Source organism: Myotis myotis, unplaced genomic scaffold, assembly GCF_014108235.1.
Source record: "Myotis myotis isolate mMyoMyo1 unplaced genomic scaffold, mMyoMyo1.p scaffold_m19_p_6, whole genome shotgun sequence".
Classification (NCBI taxonomy): Eukaryota; Metazoa; Chordata; class Mammalia; order Chiroptera; family Vespertilionidae; genus Myotis; species Myotis myotis.
In genome coordinates, this window is record NW_023416368.1 from 57,632,890 (window position 1) to 57,650,614 (window position 17,725).

Genomic DNA, 17,725 nt, shown 5'->3' on the forward strand with positions numbered 1-17,725 from the left:
TTAAAGGGTCACGTCATTAGGAAGGTTGAGAACCACTGATGTAGGGGATCTCATTTTAGTTACCTTTTGGTGCATGGCCTTCTAATTTACCTCTGTCTCTAGCACTTGAAGCAGCCCTTAAATTAGAAAACTAAGGTCTCTAGATTTTGTCCCCACACTCCCATATCACACAAAAGTTGGTTTTCCCCACTCTTAGCTCCCACAGTCTCTTGTTCTTAGTCACTATGAATTTTTTCTTCTCATTTCAACAATGCTTAAATAAATCTATCCAGCAAGGTAGCAAGCTATTTATATATTTACTAGAGTCCCAGTGCATGGATTCATGCACATTGAAAGGAAATTCATTAGAAGAAACATTTTAGAGGCCAGGGAAGGACCTTGGGAGATTGGCTGGCCAGGGTTTTATATCCAAGGTAATAGGAATTAGTCAACAGAGCCAAATAACAACAGTACAACGGGACCAAGGGAAGTTGGCTCCAGGGCCAGGGAGGGACCACAGGACGGCTCCAGGTCATGTCCAGCCCATCTCGCCCAATCCTGATCAATCGGGGCCAATGAGGAACCATGGGAGGGCTCCAGGGTGTGTCTAGCCCGACTTGCCCAGTCCAGATTGGCTGGACCCCAGCAGCAAGCTAACTTACTGGTCAGAGAGTCTGCCCCCTGGTGGTCAGTGTGTGTTATAGCAACTGGTCAAACAGTCAAACGAATGGTAGGACACTTAGCATTTTATTATTTAGGAGGATTTTTATCTGACATTTTAGTTGTTTCATTTGAGAGGGTTTTTCAGAGTACCTATTTGGCATTCCACCATAATGCTAGGAACCAAAGTCATAGTTAACTCTTTACAGGGAAGCCTTGGATGATTTTACAAAGAACGTAATAGTTTAAATGAGTATTAAAGTACTGTTAAGGTGGCAAATTGAGGTAGAGTAGGAAAAACACATTACAAAAGCAGCAAATTAAAGAAACAGAGTTAAGATTGAGATGATTGGTTTTGCTGGGTTTAAAATTAATTTTAGGATATAGAATTGCTGGAAATGAGACTGATGATGGACTAGATCAGGCTAAAGACAGATAGGGTCCAACTTTTGAAAATCTTGGTGTGTCATGATAAGGAATCTGAATCTGAGACTGGGAGTCACTACAGAGCTATAAGCAAAGAACTGCCACTGTTATATCAATGCATTAAAAAGAATATTCTGGCAGAAATGAAAACAAGTAAATAGAAGAGACAAGAAAGTACAGCCTTGCTTTTCAAAATTAGGGCTTCCACCAGCAATTCTGGCATCACCTGGGAACTTGTTAGAAATACAAAATCCCACTCCACATCTACCTAATCATAATCTGCATTTTTAACAAGAATCCTAGGTGAATCATCTACACAGTCAACTGGTGTAAAACAAAGATCTGCAAAGTCAATGAACATTAGCTTTATTTTAAATTTTAAGAAAAAAAATCTTAATTATTCTAGAATACATGACATTCATTTCGTGTTCAAGTTGCTTTGTTCACCTAATAACACGCTGACTGTTAACACTGTTAGAATTAATATTTGAGGTTTGGGCACTACAAGCCTATGAAACGAATTGATTTGTTATTTAGTTGTGACATAAGTTTGAGTCCATTAACATACTGCTGTCTAAGAGCAGACCATTTAGTAAGCCCAGGAGACTAATATTCAGAATCAGAATTTGTTCTTCACTCATTGTTGCATATGTGGTAACTCTCTAGGTTAAAAAAATGGGGTAGGAAAGACCTTCCTATTTTGTAATAGAAGTGAAAAGGTCAAAGAACCTGATGCTTTTAAATAAAAAAACATAATAAAAGATGGAGACAGTTCTTAGCTATAGAGCTATTCTGTATTTTGGATGCTTCATTTAATGTCCTAGCTATGTTCCCTATTTAATGTCAAGTGCATAATATATTTGAATCATTTTATTTATTAAATTTAATAAATATTGATCGTCATCATAGTCCAAGCTTCAGAGAATGCTTTTTTTTATTTTTATTTTTGAGTTTAACAAATTTATTGGTATGTTAGTAAAGACATTCACCTCAGTTGTTTCTCTCTCCCATCTTGACCATAGGCTAATATTTCGTTTGAGTCAAGGAAAGAATATGCAGGAGAGGGATTTTATTTTAACAGTAAAATAGACAAAAATGAAAAGTTTGTCTACATTAAAGCAGGTTAAATTCTTGATATCATTAAATCAAGTAAGAACTAATAGTTCTATATACATTTCCATTGTTTTACTTGGGACTTACTCTAATAAATGAAAGTGAACAAAGTATTAGGAATATAATATGCAGGCTGCTTCTCGGGAGTTACTACCTTTTAAAAGAGCTGAGCGATTAGTTACCACCATTAAGACAGTCTGAAGCTGCCTATAAATTTAACATTGTAGAAGTTTTCAAGGAAATCATTATACTGAATTTTTCTTTTATCAATTACTATGCCTTTAAAGATGTTTAATCGTCACATTAAAAAATAATTCATATACAAAAATACAAAAACAAAACAAAACCCTACAACACATAGCTCTAACAAAGTATAGAATATGTGGTCAAAGGAGAATGCTTTTTTTTTTTTTTAATATTTTATTGACTTTTTACAGAGAGGAAGGGAGAGGGACAGAGAGCCAGAAACATCGATGAGAGAGAAACATCAATCAGCTGCCTCCTGCACACGCCCCACTGGATATGTGCCCGCAATCAAGGTACATGCCCTTGACCGGAATTGAACCGGGGACCCTTCAGTCCAAAGGGCGGTGCTCTATCCACTGAGCCAAACCGGTCAGTGCAAAAATGCTTTTTTAAAAAAAGTGTTTTCTCAAAGAAAGTTGCATCAAAGTATTGCAGGGGCTGGGGTGAGTAAGAGGTGTTAAATGCAGAAACCAGGTGTAGCTATCCTAGATCAATTGAATCCCAAGCTGCATTTTTTAAAATAAGCTGCTTTCAAGTACAGTGGGGCCTTGACTTACGAGTGTCCCGCCTAACGAGTTTTTTGAGATACCAGCTGTCTCTCGGCTGATTTTTTGCATTGAGTTGACAGAGTAATTTGAGTTAACGAGCTCGGTCTCGGAATGAATTAAACTCGTAAGTCAAGGCCCCACTGTAATTCTGTGCACATGCAAGTTATTCTTACCAAATCTGAGAAACGTTATTGTTCATTTTCTTACCTTTTTATTTGAATATAATAAGCACACCCAGAAAAGTGCCAGCACCTAGATCAAAAATAGAATATTCTGACACTCTAAAACCCCCTCTAATGACTCCTAGAGACTAGCCCTCTATTCTAGCAGTTAGAATATACGGTGGGAAGAGGTCAGTCTCTTCACTAAAACCGGAAAGCCACATGCCAAAAAATGAAACTGGATTCCTACTTTATACCACATACAAAAATCAACTCAAAATGAATTAAAAACTTGAACATAAGTCCTGAAACCATAAAACTCCTAGAAGAAAACTTAGGGGGTAAGCTTTTCTTTTTTAATACATACATTTTTTTATTGATTTCAGAGAGAAAGGGAGAGGGAGAGAGAGATAGCAACATCAACGATGAGAGAGAATCATCGATTGGCTGCCTCCTGCACACCCCACACTGGGGGATCAAGCTTGCAGCTCGGGCATGTGCCCTGATCTGAATCAAACCCTGACTTCCTGGTTCATAGGTCAATGCTCAAACACTGAGCCATGTCCACGGGGGGGGGGGGGGGGGGGGGGGGTAAGCTCTTTGGCATCAGTTTTGGCAATGACTTTTTTTGGATTTGACACCAAAAGAAAAGGCAACAAAAGAAAAAAATAAACAAGTGAGACAGCATCAAACGAAAAAGCTTCTACTCAGCAAAGAAAACCAACAAAAAGAAAAGGTAACCTACAGAATGGGAGAATATATTTACAAATCATATCTGTTGAGTTAATAATATCCAAAATATATAAAGAACTCACATAATTCAAAAGCAGAAAAACAATCCAACTAGAAAGTGGAAAGAGAACTGAATAGACATTTTTCCAAAGGCGACATACAAATGGCAAACAGGTACATGAAAAGGTAAACAACATCACTAATCATTAGGAAAATACAAATTAAAACCACAATGAGAGATCACTGCACACCTGTGAGAATAACTCCCCTAAAGATTCCTCAGCAATGGGTTATTGTCATCTGGATTATTTTCAATAATTATTTTCATTCCAATCACAGTTCATCTTAAAAAAGCAGAAATACACAATTTCAGAAGGTATTTTAAAGTATCTGATGCATTTTTAATGGTTCTAAGAAAACTAGTCAGTACAATATTCAGACTCATTGCTCCCACCAAGTTTGACAAATTCAACAAATTTAGAAATACAACATATAGCTTGAAGCTGGTGAATTGATTTTTAGACACCTCTTCATTCCACTATTTATTACACAACTAGTGTCCAAAAGAGTAATTCACTTGTGCAGCTGCAGAACAAGCTTCTCTGGATTTCTTCTAAGGTCAAAGAAGCCATTAGAATTCAAACTATAAGGTGTCAGGATGTCACTTTTACTATATAAATACACGACTTTTATATCTCTTTAAAAACTAAGGTAAGTATGTGTGTGTACATAAATACTAGGCCATATTTGCAAAATAACCTAATTTCAATCAGCAATCTGAAGATTTCTTTGGTGTCTCATTTTAGAATTACAAATTCAATTGTATTTTTCTGAAATTCAAAACTCCTGGTACATTATAGCATACTTATACAGAGTTTCTTTTGAGGCATATGCTCTACTTTTTCCTACCACTTTTAACAAAAGTTCATTAAGCAGGAAATCACAATGAATTACCAACTATATGCTAGTCGTTGCTGTATTTTTACCTATAATTACAAGGATAAAATAATGACCATCTTAAAAAGTAGAAATTTTACTAAAACACACATATATTAACCAAACAAATTTCATTTATAAATTAATCCTAAAGAAAAATAAACATGATCAGTATAACACAGTAATATAAAACAAGCAGCCTGGTATATTTTTGACCTGGAGAGATGCCATGTGTTTTTGTAAAAGTAAACAATGAATTTACCAATGCCTGAATATTATCGTTTAGCTAGGAAAATATAGTCTGTTGAAAAAGTACGAGCAGGCATGGATTAAACTGCTGACACAAACTTAAGTACAGCACCTTTCTCTCAAAAGCAGCACTGGCCTAATTAGAATAAAAACTTACATAACGAGCTTCCCTAACAATATTTTATCATCATCAATAACTGAATTAAAAAATACGAATAAGTAAAACATATTAATCCATCAAAGGAAGAATACACCTTACCTAAATCAGTAAGAAAATCCACATGTATGTGTGCACCCACAAGTATGTGCATATATCTTTACAACTTCATTTCTGAACCTATAGTTAGGTTCAAACTGTGCTTTTGCATTCTCCGTATAAAACTAAAGATAGGAATATGGTAGTTAGCGAATCTGACTTTTGTACATACAAAATCACTGTGCTACTTTTATATAAATTATCTCTTAATCTTAAAAATAGTATTATCCTCACATAACCAAAACTCAGTCACCTAAATCTGATTCGATCAAAGTTTGCCTAACTCCAAAACCCCTTTTCTTAACTACATGGTAAAGATAATGCCTAAATTAATACCTAAACAATTTGAAGTACAGAATAATTCTAATAAAAGCTATCATAATCAACATGGCCTGTTTTAAAACATAAAGCTATACAAGGGTAAGAAACAAACAGTACTCTACTGGTACACTATTCTGTCACACTGCTCTCCTCCCTACAAGGAAGAGATGCTTGACACTAATAGCACAGGGGGAAAAATCAACATAAATGTACACAAATACAGCTCAATGCATGAAGCATTAATGAGACAACAGCCTATTTTTCTACAACACACCTTTCTGTAATGGGGCTTAGTTCATTTATTCATCATTAAGGGATGAGGTCAGTATAATGTGAAAGTCACATTGGTCCACAAAGAATTTTCTCCATCCCAGTAATGCTTTAAAGCCATCAGGGACAAGATTTCTCACAGAGAATGCCTCATTAATACATGATGACCATAAGGGGGAAAAACTAAACAAAACCCTGAAAATCCTGTAGAAGAGGGCAAGCACAGTCTGGTTAATGGCTTTCCACATTGTTAAACTATCTGGTGAAGCTGTGAGTACAGATAAAGTCGTGGAAATATTTTCTCCGTATATATTTTTTATTATTTATTTCAGAAAGGAAAGGAGAGGGAGAGAAATAGAAACATCAATGATGAGAGAGAATCATTGATCTACTGCCTCCTGCACACCCACTACTGGGGATGGAGCCTGCAACCCGGGCATGTGCCCTTGACTGGAATCGAACTTGGGACCCTTCAGTCTGCAGACTGGCGCTCTATCCACTGAGCCAAACCAGCTAGGGCTCCATGTTTACTTTTTTTTAAAGGGGGTTAGAGGTAGGGATGACTAATAAAGAATCAAAATTTTTAATTTTGACAATTTATCTTAAGTAGAATTGAATGCCCTCATGGACCTACATATCAAAGAAGGCATAAATCCTAGAACTGGATGACTGATGTTTGATACAAATGCTTAGCTTTATTAATATTTTTATTAGAATTGTTACTGGTTTTGTTAGTACATAGATTACAAAGCTGCATATGTTATCAATGGCTTGTTCCTATTTTTAGAATGATTTTGCAGAACTTTATGTTTTTCCCAGAGATACATATATTGCTTTACAGGACCACCTGTGTTGTGGTAGTGAAGGAAACCCAGCGTCACCACCTGCTTTATTTAAACCCAGCCTAATTTCTTCAGTATTTGCTATTATGGGGTAAAACCAAGCTGCACTATGAAACTTTATTGCTGCTAAACACTTAACTACTATGTCAAACCAAAATATTGCCCATTTTTGTTTTTGTTTTAAGAAATATTAATTTTAAAAGTTGAAGTAGAATATCAGAAATGAATAAAAATTAGATAACATTTAAAAATGCAAACTGTAATAATAGAGGTAAAACATATCACCTCAAAATTCTGCTAAATTAAATTTAAATTATAGCATACACTGTGTGTTTTTAAAAAACAGTATTTTGAGTCGTTTTTTAATTTTATACTAATGCCACAAGGAGGATGACATTCATTAGAGTGATACAGGCTTTTCCCTTATGACAGACTGTTTTGGTTTATAGCATAGCGCACTTGAAATTACCTTAGGAAAATGTCAAATTAAGGAGAAAGCAATCTCTACCTACCTTGATCACAAAGAGAATACATTTCTTTCTCCTAATATAAAAAAATTACAAAAAAATCACTTCAGCATTTAAATCAGCCTGCAACATGTGCCTAAGACATTCCTAACATTTTAAGAATGTGAAGTACTAGTCAAAATTTAATTTTAGTAATACATTTATTAAAAAGTGAAAGTTATTAAATTTTCCCTGAAATGTTGTGCTACATTAAGGAATTTTTAAAGCACTTTGTATGATGTTCTGAAACATGCATCTGGAAGTATCAACTCACTAAAGTTAGGAATGCCAGTACAGTATGCCTACCACTTTAAAAATGGGAGGAATGCATACAGGAGCTGGCAGGAAAAAAAAGGAGAAAATGGTATCTTGAACAGAACAAGGATACCAACCTGGTAAATAAATGTAATCCATCTCCACAGTGCCAAATCACATCCTATCTGCTTTTGTATCAAAAGTCATTTGGATCTTGATGGTTCATACCACCTTCTATTCTTTCTGCCAATTAGTGATTATTACTATAACATTCTGAATCAAATTCTGGCTCAGGGATTATCAAAAGTTCAATAATAGCTCTGAAAGTCTGTTTTTCTTTCTTCATTGCCTAAAGTTAGATGATTTGTTTTCCAAAACTTTCACTTGGGTACATGTCTCCTCTGTGCAAAATTTTCAAGATGGAAATGGCAAGTTTATCTTATTAAAATAAAAATACTGGTCAAGAACATTTTCTAACTATAAGACAGAAAACATGTATTAAAACTACACAGTCCCACATAAAATGTTTATAAACAACTAGAGTTTACACTTATTGAGAGGAGTGAAGCTTTCAAAACTTTGCTGTTGTCAGTTTTCGATATCTCAATCTCAAAGGTGCTGTTCCTTTACCCCTTCTTCCTTCTCACTTGTCTCTTAAGAAAAAAGTGATCCTGCCCTTGCAGGTGTAGCTCATTTGGTAGGAGCATCATCTAGAACACCTAAAGGTCCCAAATTCGATTCCCATTCAGGGCCCATGGGGAGCAGGCGGATGGAGGGGGGAGGGGGGGGGGTGTCAATTAACATATCCTCCAGTGAGGATAAAAACAAAAAAAGTGATCCCTATCATTTCCAAAACTTTATCACTACACCTTCTCCAGAAACTTGCTCCATTAATCATTCCCCTTCTGCTTAAAGATTCGATTTCTTCAATCTCATTCTTGTCTCTCTTTCTGTGAACATTCACAAGTGTATAACATTCATTCTTGGATGCAAAACAATGTAAATGAGGTGAAGCCTTAAAGTAGAAAGGGAGTCGTCCCAATCTAACTAGACAAATTTTTAAAATAATAAAATTCAGTATTTTTTTCATTTCACTATTTAATAAAGCTCTGGTCATAGAATGAAAATAAAAGAGAAAGCAAAAGTAAACATTATAAAATATGTCCCGAGCAAGGCTGTACGGCAATGACTTCTAATCTTTATTTTCAGCACCCAGGACTTATTTGTTACCAGAAAATGTATCTAAAACTTATCACAGATACAATTCTAAGGTATGAATTTTAAAAGGTACTCTAGAGGATGAACTGCTATGACCTTCAACAAGTCAACTCCAAAATTTAAGAAATAATTTCCTATATAAAAACAAAATATGTTACAAAACTTTGCTCTTGCTCTTATGCTTACTTTTAAAAAAAACAACACACAACATTAAACCAATTGGATTCTTAGACCTTATCTTTGCAAAGTTAACACTGTGATTTTTACTTACTTTTAATCACAGGGTTGGGGGTAAAGAGTAACATTCTTTTTTTTTTTTTTTTTGCCAGAATATCGTAGTATCAGAATTCTGAGGTTCTTACAGCAAAAATTGTGATTTTATAGGCTTACAACTTATATGTATTGATGAAAAAAATTAAAAAGTTAAGAAATTTATAAATGTTTAAGCATGAGAAAAACGAAAAGGATACATCTGTAACTCATAACTTTCTATCACTGTCACTCTCTTCTTATTCCAGCTTCATGTAATTTCTTCCTCAATTACTTTCTTCATTATTTTCAACTTACATAAACTCTAAGTCATGCCCAATCTTATCTCTAGGCACTAAAAGATCTCACTTATTATATGTTCATTTTAACTGTCACATTAATCTACTCTCACAGTATCTTGATCCAATGACAAAGCTACAATTATAGTAGACTTAGAAATTCTGAAGAATATAGACATGTAAAGAAGAAATATTTTAAATTACCTAAAATCTCATCATCCATAGATAATCACTTAATAAATTTGCTGTATCTCCTTTTAGTCTCCCTCTCTACTATGTACAACAAATACATATTTTCAAAACCAATATCACTTTAGGTTAAACTCCATAAAAATTCTGATACTCCCTCATCTACAAAAATGATAATTTTAGATGCTTCAACCTAATACCATATGGACTATATGTGTATGTACATCTTAAGTACAATTTTACATTCTTCTTCTGAGACTTTATATTATACTAGAGGCCCGGTGCACAAATTTGTGCACGGGTGGGGTCCCTCGGCCATGCTGGTGATCAGGGCTGTCTTGCCCAGTCCCTGTAGGGCCGATGGTGGTGGGCTGGCTGGGGAGGGACCGAAGGAGGTTGGCAGGCCGGCGGAGAGGGACCTTGGGAGGGCTCCAGGGTATGTCCGGCCCTCTCACCCAGTCCCCATCAGCTGGATCCCAGCAGCAAGCTAATCTACCAGTCAGAGCGTCTGCCCCCTGGTGGCCAGTGCATGTCATAGCGACTAGTCTAGTGGTCAACCAGTCGACCTATCTGTTGGACACTTAGCATATCATGCTTTTATTATATAGGATCATGAGCATTTTCCTAGTTTTCAATATTCTTCCCAATATAATGTTTTAAGGCTAGATGGTGGCTCAAACATATGGATATAATAAACTAATTTAACCATTTCCCTGATGTTTGAAACTGAATTATTTCTAGTTTTTCACTATTACAAATTATTCTGGTGGGAATAACCCTTATACCTAAATCTTTCTGTAAATCTCTGAGTTACTTCCTTAGAATAACTTCTTAGAAGCAGGCTTACTAGATTGAAGTTTATGAGCATTTTAAATACTACCTAAGCAAGTTCTTAAAATACCTGCCATAAGAGAATTTACATTACCAATCTAATTTTCACCATTAGTGTATGAGATTGCTCATTCCAACTCAAACCTGTTTTTAACAGTCTGAGAGATGACTTTATAAATCATCTATGGTTTGTAAACCAATTTTTAGAGAAAAGGAAGCTGACGGACAACATATACATAAAGGTAAAAGAGAAGCACATTATCAACAACAAATTGTTCTCAAAATTTGGTACACATAAGAATCATATAGCTTGTTTGAGCATGAAAGTTCTTGGCTCCCATTCCAGTGACTTTGTCAATGTGTTCTGATATAGATTTATGTTTACTACCACCCTGAATGACACAGATGCAAGTAATCTCTGAACCACACTTTGAGAAACATTACTGCAGAGAAAAAGTGCTTTATATGAATAATTACAGCAACAATAAAAAGCATATTCCAAATAGTTGAGTAAGAGGTGAATGCATCAGTTACTTCCTACTCAAGACACAAAAATTAGGTAACCATATAAGGTCTTCAGACCAAAACTTGGCTTCATCTCTATAGTTACTGCTTAATTAAAAGTGTAAATACTTTAAAAGAATATTAAGGTACAGTATTATACCAAAGTTTTAAAAATATACAGGGTGTTCCAAAAAAATGTATACACACTTTAACAACTGATAGCTTCATTTTGAAAATGAAAGGTATTTTAATAAACACTGCCTTTATAATTATGCAAAGAGTATGTATACATTTTTTTGGGATAATATATACATATGTTTATACACACACACACACACACACACACATACACACATTTTTTTTAAGTAAAATTTTGAAAATTGGTTCTATTTCCTAGCTGTGTGATTTACGGTAAGTTATATAACCTCTCTTGAGCCTCAGTTCCCTTATCTTAAAAAATGACAACAAGAATACCTATCTCATAAATGACATAATATAGAAGTACTTAGTTTAGCATCTGGTCCAATTAAGGGTTCCATAGTGTTTGTTATAATAATTCCGATATGATCATCACTTCAAAAGTGCCGAATTCAATCAAACCACAGACCACTTTGCCTAGCCAACAGCTTCTGATGGACCATGTATGGAGCAAGCACTACTAGCATAAAGGCTGCCTTTCAAAAAAAAAGATTACTGAAAAATATGCTAGGTACTGAAATGAATTATTTAACAAAATTACCTTTGTTACAGAGCACAGGGAAAAATGTCAGTGCCAGAAAATAATCCCAAATTTGTTCTTTTAAAAACTAGAATAATTATTCAAAATAATTATGCTATATAGAGAATATTGGATATCAAAAAGATAAAACAGTGCTCTTAGCAAAAAAACATGCATCCCCTTCTCCACCCCTCCTCCACACACACACAAAAAAAGAGAGATGAAAAGTAAAAGAAGACATTTCATTACCTCCTAGAAACTGATTCTTTAAGAAATTTTATCTTTCCTCCTAACTCCAACTTCTATACCTTCCATGTCAAGTATTATAACACCTCACACCAGTATGAACAAATTGATTTCTTTTTAAAGGAAATTTTAAGACTGTGTTTAAGGAACCTTAAAAATGTTCATATATAAATTTGATCAAGGCCATCAAACAGATTAGTAGCAAAGCCTGATTCAATCAAGTACAAGTAGGCTTTTAAAAAAAGAACAGGCAGTTCCACTGGGGCTAAAATGTCACAATGTATACTGCCTGTTTATTTTACATGTTTAAATACAGAATAATCATAGTACCTTCTATCTCTTATAATCAATCTTTTTTTTAAGTAGTCAACACTTCTGGTATGCCCTTCTTTTCCTCCTATTTGCTCAGCCCTTTGCAAAAAAGCTTTAATGTACACCACTCTGCTGAAACTTATATTAATGATTAATGTGTTGGTTATCTACTATTTAACATTTCAATACATATGAAATTTAGACACATCCTTCACCAAATCTCAAATGATACTAACATACTTATGTTAATCAGTGTTCATAAAGGGATTTGAGGGGGAGGGGTGGATAAACTTGTTACCTAATGAATAATAAAATATTGCAAACACTACTTTGTAAATTATATTACAGCATTCTATAATTAATGTTTTAAGTATCTGAATTCAGGGTAAAGTACAAAATGATATTGGTAATATATCTTTCAAGAAACACTAAGGCTGCAAACATTAAGGGCAAGTATTTAAATAATAAAAAAGAAAAGCTTTCTTCACACAGTGCTTTGAATAGTATATATAATGGTAATTTTATGCTAAATTTCTTCTACAGCAAATTATTAACATATTTATTAATATAAGTGTTTTTAAATGTCATTGGAAGAAACAGTGTTTGTATCATGGCGAGAACATAAACTTGTTAAAGAACATATATTAGAGAAGGACAGTATTTTTCTGTGTCAGATTCTGTAAAAATCCTCTACATACTGAATAGTTAAAGAGGTAGAAGGGCTGGTGAAATTTGAATATAAACAAAGTCTAGCACTCAGCAAAATTTGAATATAGACAAAGTCTTTAGCATCTGAGTCTCACTTTTGTTTCTGCAACACTAGTTCTCTTCTACTTTAAGCGTTAGACCTATACTTCCTTTGTAATCAATTATTTTTAAAAAGGCATAGAATAAAAATGAAAACAAAGGTTATTAAAATATAATCACTGGAAATTCATAATCTTGGATAATAAGGTTTTGATTTGCTATATCCTTAAATATCACTTTAAAATAGCTACTATGTTTTCATCAATAATCCTTAAAATTGGTCCAACTCAGATTTCCTAAATCTTTGCATCTATTAAACCAATGAGAGCAAAAGACCAAAAAAGGATACAAAACAACTCTTGTACAACTCCGTAGTACAAGAACTTACCATAATTCCATTATTATAATTACAGCTGGAGTTTTAAACTTAGGAAATTTGCAAATGTTAAGAATATTCTGTTTCATTTAGATAACAAAGAATAGTTAAATAAATTCTTATATTTTCAAGATATGTCTGTGATCAACACCAGAGTATGCTGATACTATATGTTGATGCTAAACTGAGAGTAGGGAGCAGAGAGATTATATTTCATTATATTCAAGGCTAGTAGTAATACCAATGGACTTTTTATGAATTGATGAATGAAATAATACATAGTCTCTAAAAGTTCATGGCGGGGTAGGGGTGGGTTGGGGTGGGGGGAGCTCACTCAAATTAACTGAAATTACTGAGGCTACCCAAAACTTAAAACAAAGACAAAAAAGAGAAACTTAGTATTCTAATTTTAAAAATAAGTGCTGCTGCTTTAAATGGCCAGCAGTCTCACATCAACTCTAGGCTGCAATCACAACATCCATTAGAGTGCTCCACAGCTCAGAGCAAGCAAGCAAGTGGTTGTCAGTGCAGCTAGTAAATCACCTGATCCTATTACAAAATCAATTACTGCAGTGCATTTCCATTGCTACACAATCTGATGATGACAAAATGATATTGGATAGCTACTGCAAGGTCAAGAAAACTGCCAAGAACATCTTTAATTGGTATTTTATATTTAATCATTTGGTCCTAGTTATAATGCGTCCATTTTAATTGTATATTCTTATTTGAAATAAATCTATGTAGTTACCTGTGGTTGCCTGGGACATGCGCTGGACAATCTCTGCAACTGGTCTGATGTATGGCTACAAGAGAACAGGTCGGAGCAGCAGGTCGAACGGCTCAACCTCTTCATTAAAGAAGAAATAATGCTGCAGCCACAGCCACACATTGACTTGCTCATTAGATGAGAATTTAACTTAAAAAATAAGAATTGGTAATGTCCCATATATACTCAAAATTGGCTAACTGCCTCATTCTGCAGCTCTCTGGCTGAAAGAAACACTGTTAAAAAAGAATAAAACAGCAGCTTCCCTACAGAAGAAACCAGCCACAAACTCATTGCCAAGAAAAACTCGATATTAAGAACAGAAGTCTCCCGGCTACTCTTTAGAAAGAAGGTAAGAGGTGCTTTAATATTTCCAACTGTTTTATATTAAAACCCCAGTACTTAACAAAGGAGCAAACTGAAGATATTACACCCCAAAATTATACTAACCACTCTCTCTGTCCTCCATCAGTTTAGATCTGTTTGCCTACTCCTTCAGCTCAGCCTATCCAACCTGTTCCCTCTGTAAATGCACACTATTTCAACAACCAACAGGAATGAGCCCCACCCCTCCCTGTCCCCATACACACTGTTCAAGAACCGCTCAATATCTGGAAAAGAACTGCTGCTGCATTGCTTTGAGAAACAACAGGGAGCAAATTACTGGACGGATCCTTTAACTTACCAATCAGAACTGCTGACCTTTTATGACTCTCCGATTCAAGAAGCCTGCCAAACCCTTACAGTAAGAATAATCAACTGATTTTATTTGTATATTATATATTAATTAACAAGATCATTTTCAATCTTACTATTCAATCTAAAATGCAGAAACATAGGCATAAGTATTTTTTAACAAGATTTAGACAGTAGCTATTTAAAAGATCTGTATTGCTGGGAGGGGGCAGGATGATGGCTGATGTGCAAAGTAAAATATTCCCTCTGAATATTATACTTAAACTTGAGGAATATGGAGCAATAAAATTCTATAGCAAAAACAGTGGTGTAGATAATTATGGACTAAATAAGCAAGATAATCCAAGGAGGCCCTGGTTATCATAATTTTTAGAAGAGTTTTAATGAGAAGAATATGTATCTATAATATGTATTGACAATGAGTAGAAAGCTGTCAAAAACCTTGTTTTCATGTTAAATCTTCTCCCACTTGGTTATTTGCATCTCATTAAAAATATTCAAAAAACTCAAACCACCCTAAAAACATAAGCAATAGTACTAAATATGTTAGCTATACTCTAATATCTTTTATATGTAAGCATCCTCTTTTGCCTATAAAGATATTTATGTATAGCATGTAGTTATAATCCATACTATTATTTCCAGGACAAGAGAAGATAACATTAATATAAATACTTAACAGTCTTCACAAATAATTGTATTTCAAATAACTATAACTTAATAAACATTCATAAACCACTGATTATCAATCTTTTTTAACAGCACTGTTTTTGAGGAAGAAGGTCTAAAAATTAAATGCAATAAGAAACACCTTGAATTAAAATGTATTTTTAAAACTTCCTGTTTCCTGTGGCATTGAAAGGTTCTTTATTTGTGTGTGCCTCATGCTCAATTTCTTCCTTGGTTTAAAGCTAAAAAGAGCCAATATTGCCCCTTCCTTCACCTTGCACTGCCCTCTTGATATTCATGTTATACATAAATCAATTCCAGACTATCTAAAAACAGGCATGCATTTCACATTGAATTAAAAAATAACAAACACCTTTTGTAGATACAGACTATGGAAACAAGCAAAATAATGCAGTAACCTTTTACTCGCCTGCTGGAGGTACTGTCTGCTGCATAGAATTTTAAATCCTCATCTGCAGATGCAATTGAGTTGCTATTGCTAAGAACTCTGCTTTTCCTGTGTGCTGCTTGCTATAGCTATTCATTGAAAGAGCACATTACGTGGAAAATGTGAAGTACTATCAATTTAAGTTTCTTATATGAGTTAACAAAAGAACTTATACAATCTAGCTATGGCTCTGCTCTGTCACATTTTCACAAGCATGCCAGACACTTTGGGGGAAAAGGTCTTATTGCTGCTGATGCACTGCTCCTAGCAGATGTGTGAGACTGGGAAGCCAAGAGGTAATGAAAAAATTAATACGGCATTTTAACGTAAGGACAATGTACCATGCATTAAAACCTCATACAATTTATATTATCAACAAATATAATAATTTGAGATTTTTATTAGCTTTATAATTAACAAAAGCCTGAAACTAAATTATTGTGTCTAATAGGCAAGCATCAATAAAAATCCCCCCAAATGCTATTAATGAAAGTAAGTTATTCTTCTAGCTACTCAAAATCAATGTTGTTTTTAAACAAAACCATGAAATAAAATATCCAAAGTATAGATTACTTGTGAAGTAATTTGACATGCAATGGTTCATCCCCCTCGTTCCTCCACTAAAACCCTCCAGATCTTATATTAGTTATAACTAAAAGAGAATGTAAGCAATAAGGGCTATCTTCATTTATTATTTTTCCTTCCATGTCAGCTAATTTAATGTACTATTGATTCTTAGGTTGCATACAGATGGAGGCAAAAGGCAAACCAACAAAGATAAAGCTTTAAAAACCATCAGAAAACAAAAACACATAATATTGTTTAGGAAAAACAGTTAATATTTATCTTTAATTATCTTCCTATAGATATGTTTAAAAAGAGACATTAATATTTGCTCATTAATGACAATTAAGAATCATGATTATTTTTAAATAAACTGCATTTTAAAGTTATAATTTCCTCCTTAACTGCACATTACACTAAATATCAAAAAGTTTAAAATATTTTAATAATCTATTTCTATTGAGTTAATGTCTACTTCTCTAAGAAATATGATAACCATTCTATTACATGGTAGTCTACAAGATGTATAATATACAAACACAACTCTGCAGGTCAGGACATCCTCCCTCAATGCCCAAGCCAACTTCAATATATAAGTAAGCACAAGCCAACTTCAATAGTTTCCAAAACTAAAATGTATCAAATAGAAACTTATCCAATTGAAACTATTATATTTAAATAACAGTTTCCCTGGTATTTACTAATACCAGTCAACATTTGAATTTCCAAGATTGTGTCAAAAATGTCTTTTCTAGTTAATTTGATCTAAACAGAATCCAAACAAGAACACTCTTTGTATGTGGTTATTACATTCCTTTTCTTACTTGAGAGCAACTCCCCATGCTCCTCTTTTTTATACCACTGATTTGCAGAATCCTTAGCTGTTCTATATTCTGCAACTGCATGTTTCTTTATTGCTACTCACTTTGTACCCCAATCTCTCATATTTCCTACAAATTACTTTTCATGACTATAACCAAATTCCAACCTCAAAAGAAATACTAGAGATATAGGTGGCCTACATAAAGGTCCCTCTAACTCCAGGGAATCAAATAGCAATTTAAGTCTATTGGCAATTGCTGAACACTTGTTGAAATTAATTTGAAAAACTTAACATGGTGCAATAGCTCTGAAAAGACAGAAGAGGGAACTCTAATATTTTAGAATTCCATACTTAAATAGCACAAAATTTTGTTTAATATTTAAACACTGATTTTCAACTTTGCAGTGGTTAAAAATATAGTAATGTTTTATATAGTTTTCCTTGTAAAAAACAAACGAAAAATCTACAATACAGAAGAATTGGAAGAATAAAGTGAAGACTGAATACACAGACATTTCTAAATTGTATCACACTAATAAATTATAACCATTAACAAAATCTATCATT

The 17,725-nt window shown here is 34.0% G+C and overlaps 1 protein-coding gene across 5 annotated transcripts in view; it reads right to left on the reverse strand.

Moving 5' to 3' along the window:
* FBXW7 (F-box and WD repeat domain containing 7) overlaps positions 1 to 17,725 on the reverse strand; it is a 177,659-nt gene that overhangs the window by 114,196 nt on the left and 45,738 nt on the right. The window contains exons 1-2 of one of the 5 annotated variants that reach the window (XM_036313002.1): positions 5,310 to 5,431; positions 4,117 to 4,209 (exon numbers count right to left, since the gene is read on the reverse strand). The exons of the other annotated variants lie outside the window; for them this stretch is intronic. The gene's annotated coding sequence lies outside the window, so the exon portion shown is untranslated. Of the gene's footprint in view, positions 1 to 4,116; positions 4,210 to 5,309; positions 5,432 to 17,725 lie in introns of those variants that run through there. 5 annotated transcript variants of the gene reach the window in all.